The following is a 7,802-nucleotide window of genomic DNA, read 5'->3' on the forward strand; positions in this document are numbered from 1 at the left end:
TATACTTCCAATGTTCATAGCAGCATTATTTACAATTGCCAAAATATTGCAGCAACCAAAATGTCCATCAACAGATTAATGGATAAGGAAGATGTGGCTAAGGAAGATATATACAATGGAATACTACTCAGTCATAAAAAATAATGAGATTTTGCCATTTGTAACAAGATGGATGGACTTAGAGGGTATTATATTATGTGAAATAAGTCATACAGAGAGAAAATATAAATACAATATGATATCACTTATATGTGGAATCTAAAAAAGAAACAGCTAGTGATTATAACAAAACAGACTCGTGGATATAGAGAACTGCTAGTTTTAGCAGTTACCAGTGAGGAGAAGGAAGGGGGAGGAGGGTCAAGATAGAGGTAGAGGATTAAGAGATACAAACTACTATGTATAAAATAAACTACAAGGATATATTGTACAACAGAGAATACAGCCAATATTTTATAATAGTAAATGAAACATAACCTTTAAAAATTATGACTCACTACATTGTATACCAGAAACTTATATAATACTGTACAACAATAGCCTCAACTTTTTAAAAAAGCTACAAGAGGAAGATGGCGGAAGAGTAAGACGTGGAGATCACCTTCCTCCCCACAGATACACCAGAAATACATCTACACATGGAGCAACTCCTACAGAACACCTACTGAATGCTGGCAGAAGACCTCAGACCTCCCAAAAGGCAAGAAACTCCCCACTTACCTGGGTAGGGCAAAACAAAAAAAGAAAACAACAGAGACAAAAGAATAGAGACAGGACCTGCACCAGTGGGAGGGAGCTGTGAAGGAGAAAAGGTTTCCACACACTAGGAAGCCCCTTCGCGGGCGGAGACTGCGGGAGGCAGAGGGGGGAGCTTCGGAGCCACGGAGGAGTGCACAGCAACGGGTGCGGAGGGCAAAGCGGGGAGATTCCCACACAGAGGATCGGTGCTGACTGGCACTCACGAGCCCAAGAGGCTTGTCTGCTCACCCGCCGGGGCGGGCGAGGCTGCGAGCTGAGGCTCGGGTTTCGGTCAGAGCGCAGGAAGAGGACTGGGGTTGTCGGCTTGAACATAGCCTGAAGGGGTTAGTGCACCACAGCTAGCCGGGAGGAGTCCGGGGAAGCGTCTGCACCTGCCGAAGAGGCAAGAGACTTTTTCTTCCCTCTTTGTTTCCTAGTGCACGAGGAGAGGGGTTTAAGAGTGCTGCTTAAAGGAACTCCAGAGATGGGCGCGAGCCACGGCTAAAAGCACGAACCCGAGACGGGTGCGAGCCGCGGCTAAAAGCGCGAACCCCAGAGACGGGCGTGAGCCACGGCTAAAAGCACAGACCCTAGGGACAGGCGGGAGACACTAAGGCTGCTGCTGCCGCCACCAAGGGGTCTGTGTGCGAGCACAGGTCACTATCCACACCCCTCTTCCGCGGAGCCTGTGCAGCCCGCCACTGCCAGGTTCCCGGGATCCAGGGACAACTTCACTGGGAAAGTGCACAGCGGGCCTCAGGCTGGTGCAACGTCATGCTGGCCTCTGCCGCAGCAGGCCCGCCCCGCACGTAGTGCCCCTCCCTCCGCCTGGCCTGAGTGCACCAGAGACCCCGAATCAGCGGCTCCTTTAACCCCGTCCTGTCTGAGCAAATAACAGACGCCCTGCAGCGACCTACACGCAGAGGCGGAGCCAAATGCAAAGCTGAGCCCGTGAGCTGTGAGAACAAAGAAGAGAAAGGGAAATCTCTCCCAGCAGCCTCAGAAGCAGGGGATTAAAGCTCCACAATCAACTTGATGTACCCTGCATCTGTGGAATATATGAATAGACAACAAATCATCCCAAATTGAGACGGGCTTCAAGAGCAAGATCTATGATTTTTTCCCCTTTTCCTCTTTTTGTGAATGTGTATGTGTATGCTTCTGTGTGAGATCTTGTCAGTATAGCTGTGCTTCCACCATTTGTCCGAGGGTTCTATCCGTCCTTGGTTTTAATTTTTTTCTTAATAATTAATTTTAATAACTTTATTATACTTTACCTTCTTTCTTTCCTTCCTTCTTTTCTTTCTTTTCTTTCCTTCCTTCCCTCCTTTAGACAACGAATCATCCCAAAATGAGGAGGTGGTCTCTGAGAGCAAGATTTATGATTTTTTCCCCTTTACCTCTTTTTGTGAGGGTATATGTGTATGCTTCTGTGTAAGATTTTGACTGTATAGCTTTGCTTCCAACATTTGTCCTAAGGTTCTATCTGTCCCTTTTTTTCCCTTAATAATTATTTCTTAATTCAATAACTTTATTATAATTTATTTTATTTTAATGTATCTTCTTTCTTTTTTGCTTCCTTCCTTCCTGCCTACCTCCCTCCATTCTTTCCTTCTTTGCTTCTTTCTTTCTTTCTTTCTTACTTCCTTCCTTCCTTTATTTCTTCATACTTCTACTAATTCTCTCTACTTTTTCTCCCTTTTATTCTGAGCCATGTGGATGAAAGGCTCTTGATGCTCCAGCCAGGAGTCAGGGCTCTGCCTCTGAGGTGGGAGAGCCAACTTCAGGACACTGGTCAACAAGAGACCTCCCAGCTCCACATAATATCAAATGGTGAAAATCTCCCAGAGACCTCCATCTTAAAACCAGCACCCAGGTTCACTCAACGACCAGCAAGCTACAGTGCAGGACAACCTATGCCAAACAACTAGCAAAACAGGAACACAACCTCACCCATTAGCAGAGAGGCTGCCTAAAATCATAAGGCCACAGACACAGCAAAACACACCACCAGACGTGAACCTGCCCACTAGAGACAAAAGATCCAGCCTCATCCACCACAACACAGGCACTAGTCCCCTCCACCAGGAAGCCTACACAACCCACTAAACCAACCTTAGCCACTGGAGACAGACATCGAAAACAGCAGGAACTACAAACCTGCAGCCTGCAAAAAGGAGACCCCAAACACAATAAGATAAGCAAAATGAGAAGACAGAAAAACACACAGCAGATAAAGGAGCAAGATAAAATTGCACCAGACCTAACAAATGAAGAGGAAATAGGCAGTCTACCTGAACAAGAATTCAGAATAATGATAGTAAGGATGATACAAAATCTGGGAAATAGAATGGACAAAATGCAAGAAACAGTTAACAAGGACCTACAAGAAATAAAGATGAAACAAGCAATGATGAACAACACAATAAATGAAATTAAAAGTACTCTAGATGGGCTCAATAGCAGAATAACTGAGGCAGAGGAACGGATAAGTGACCTGGAACATAGAATACTGGAAATAACTACTGTAGAGCAGAATAAAGAAAAAAGAATGAAAAGAACTGAGGACAGTCTCAGAGACCTCTGGGACAACATTAAACACACCAACATACAAATTATGGGGGTTCCAGAAGAAGAAGAGAAAAAGAAAGGGACTGAGAAAATATTTGAAGAGATTAGAGTTGAAAACTTCCATAACATGGGAAAGGAAATAGTTAAACAAGTCCAGGAAGTACAGAGAGTCCCATACAGGATAAATCCAAGGAGAAATACGCCAAGACACATATTAATCAAACTGTCAAAAATTAAATACAAAGAAAGCATATTAAAAGCAGCAAGGGAAAAATAACACACAAGGGAATCCCCATAAGGTTAACAGCTGATCTCTCAGCAGAAACACTACAAGCCAGAAGGGAGAGGCAGGACATACTGAAAATGATGAAGGAGAAAAACCTGCAACCAAGACTACTCTACCCAGCAAGGATCTCATTCACATTTGATGGAGAAATTAAAACCTTTACAGACAAGCAAAAGCTGAGAGAGTTCAGCACCACAAAACCAGCTTTACAACAAATGCTAAAGGAACGTCTCTAGACAAGAAACACAAGAAAAGAAAAAGACCTATAATAATGAACCCAAAACAATTTAGAAAATGGGAATAAGAACATACATATCGATAATTACCTTAAATGGAAATGGACTAAATGCTCCCACCAAAAGACACAGATTGGCTGAATGGATACAAAGACAAGACCAATACATATGCTGTCTACAAGAGACCCACTTCAGACCTAGAGACACATACAGACTGAAAGGAAGCGGATGGAAAAAGATATTCCATGCAAATGGAAACCAAAAGAAAGTTGGAGTAGCAATTCTCATATCAGACAAAATAGACTTTAAAATAAAGACTATTAGAAGAGACAAAGAAGGACACTACATAATAATCAAGGGATCGATCCAAGAAGAAGATATAACAATTGTAAATATTTATGCACCCAACACAGGAGCACCTGAATACATAAGGCAAAAACTAACAGCCATAAAACAGGGAATCGACAGTAACACATATATAGTAGGGGACTTTAACACCCCACTTTCACCTATGGAGAGATCATCCAAACTGAAAATAAATAAGGAAACACAAGCTTTAAATGATACATTAAACAAGATGGACTTAATTGATATTTATAGGACACTCCATCCAAAAACAACAGAATACACATTTTTCTCAAGTGCTCATAGAACATTCTCCAGGATAGATCATATCTTGGGTCACAAATCAAGCCTTGGTAAATTTAAGAAAATTGAAATTGTATCAAGTATTTTCTCCGACCACAACACCATGAGACTAGTTATCAACTACAGGAAAAGATCTGTAAAAAATACAAACACGTGGAGGCTAAACAATACACTACTTAATAATGAAGTGATCACTGAAGAAATCAAAGAAGAAATAAAAAAATACCTAGAAACAAATGACAATGGAGACACAATGACCCAAAACCTATGGGATGTAGCAAAAGAGGTTCTAAGGGGGAAGTTTATAGCAATACAAGCCCATCTTAAGAAGCAGGAAACATCTCGAATAAACAACCTAACCTTGCACCTCAAGCAATGAGAGAAAGAAGAACCAAAAAACCCCAAACTAGCAGAAGGAAAGAAATCATAAAAATCAGATCAGAAATAAATGAAAAAGAAATGAAGGAAACAATAGCAAAGATCAATAAAACTAAAAGCTGGTTCTTTGAGAAGATAAACAAAATACATAAGCCACTAGCCAGACTCATCAAGAAAAAAAGGGAGAAGACTCAAATCAATAGAATTAGAAATGAGAAAGGAGAAATAACAACTGACACTGCAGAAATAAAAAAAATCATGAGAGATTACTACAAGCAACTCTATGCCAATAAAATGGACAATCTGGAAGAAATGGACAAATTCTTAGAAATGCACAACCTGCCAAGACTGAATCAGGAAGAAATAGAAAATATGAACAGACCAGTCACAAACACTGAAATTGAAACTGTGATTAAAAATCTTCGAACAAACAAAACCCCAGGACCAGGTGGCTTCACAGGCGAAGTCTATCAAACATTTAGAGAAGAGCTAACACCTATCCTTCTCAAACTCTTCCAAAATATAGCAGAGGGAGGAACACTCCCAAATTCCTTCTAAGAGGCCACCATCACCTTGATACCAAAACCAGACAAGGATGTCACAAAGAAAGAGAACTACAGGCCAATATCACTGATGAACATAGAAGCAAAAATCCTCAACAAAATACTAGCAAACAGAATCCAAGAGCACATTAAAAGGATCATACACCATGATCAAGTGGGGTTTATTCCAGGAATGCAAGGATTCTTCAATATACGCAAATCTATCAATGTGATAAACCATATTAACAAATTGAAGGAGAAAAACCATATGATCATCTCAATAGATGCAGAGAAAGCTTTTGAGAAAATTCAACACGCATTTATGATAAAAACCCTGCAGAAAGTAGGCATAGAGGGAACTTTCCTCAACATAATAAAGGCCATATATGACAAGCCCACAGCCAACATCATCCTCAATGGTGAAAAACTGAAAGCATTTCCACTAAGATCAGGAACAAGACAAGTTTGCCCACTCTCACGATTCTTATTCAACATAGTTTTGGAAGTTTTAGCCACAGCAATCAGAGAAGAAAAGGAAATAAAAGAAATCCAAATCGGAAAAGAAGAAGTAAAGCTGCCACTGTTTGCAGATGACATGATACTATACCTAGAGAATCCTAAAGATGCTACCAGAAAACTACTAGAGCTAATCAATGAATTTGGTAAAGTAGCAGGATACAAAATTAATGCACAGAAATCTCTGGCATTTCTATACACTAATGATGAAAAATCTGAAAGTGAAATCAAGAAAACACTCCCATTTACCATTGCAACAAAAAGGATAAAATATCTAGGAATAAACCTACCTAAGGAGACAAAAGACCTGTATGCAGAAAATTATAAGACACTGATGAAGGAAATTAAAGAAGATACAAATAGAAGGAGAGATATACCATGTTCTTGGATTGGAAGAATCAACATTTTGAAAATGAAACTACTACCCAAAGCAATCTATAGATTCAATGCAATCCCTATCAAACTACCACTGGCATTTTTCACAGAACTAGAACAAAAAGTTTCACAATTTGTATGGAAACACAAAAGACCCTGAATAGCCAAAGCAATCTTGAGAACGAAAAACGGAGCTGGAGGAATCACGCTTCGTGATTGAAGACTATACTACAAAGCTACAGTAATCAAGACAGTATGGTACTGGCACAAAAACAGAAAGGTCAATGGAACAGGATAGAGAGCCCAGAGATAAACCCACGCACATATGGTCACCTTATCTTTGATAAAGGGGGCAGGAATATACAGTGGAGAAAGGACAGCCTCTTCAATAAATGGTGCTAGGTAAACTGGACAGGTACATGTAAAACTATGAGATTGGATCACTTCCTAACACCATACACAAAAATAAACTCAAAATGGATTAAAGACCTAAATGTAAGGCCAGAAACTACCAAACTCCTAGAGGAAAACATAGGCAGAACACTCTGACACAAATCACAGCAAGATCCTTTCTGACCCACCTCCTAGAGAAATGGAAATGAAAACAAAAATAAACAAATGGGATCTAATGAAACTTCAAAGCTTTTGCACAGCAAAGGAAACCACAAACAAGACCGAAAGACAACCCTCAGAATGGGAGAAAATATTTGCAAATGAAGCAGCTGACAAAGCATTAATCTCCAAAATTTACAAGCAGCTCATGCAGCTCGATAACAAAATAAAAACAACCCCATCCAAAAATGGGTAGAAGACCTAAATAGACATTTCTTCAAAGAAGATATACAGACTGCCAACAAACACATGGAAGAATGTTCAACATCATTAATCATTAGAGAAATGCAAATCAAAACTACAATGAGATATCATCTCACACCAGTCAGAATGGCCATCTTCAAAAAATCTAGAAACAATAAATGCTGGAGAGGGTGTGGAGAAAAGGGAACCCTCTTGCACTGCTGGTGGGAATGTGAATTGGTTCAGCCACTATGGAGAACAGTATGGAGGTTCCTTTAAAAACTACAAATAGAACTACCATATGACCCAGCAATCCCACTACTGGGCATATACCCTGAGAAAACCAAAATTCAAAAAGAGTCATGTACCAAAATGTTCATTGTAGCTCTATTCACAATAGCCCAGAGATGGAAACAACCTAAGAGCCCATCATCGGATGAATGGATAAAGAAGATGTGGCACATATATACAATGGAATATTACTCAGCCATAAAAAGAAACGAAATTGAGCTATTTTTAAAGAGGTGGATAGACGTAGAGTCTGTCCTACAGAGTGACGTAAGTCAGAAAGAAGAAGACAAATACCGTATGCTAACACATACATATGGAATTTAAGAAAAAAAATGTCACGAAGAACCTAGGGGTAAGACAGGAATAAAGACACAGACCTACTGGAGAACAGATTTGAGGATATGGGGAGGGGGAAGCGTGAGCTGT

This window comes from Phocoena phocoena, chromosome 1, assembly GCF_963924675.1.
Source record: "Phocoena phocoena chromosome 1, mPhoPho1.1, whole genome shotgun sequence".
In the NCBI taxonomy this organism is placed as follows: domain Eukaryota; kingdom Metazoa; phylum Chordata; class Mammalia; order Artiodactyla; family Phocoenidae; genus Phocoena; species Phocoena phocoena.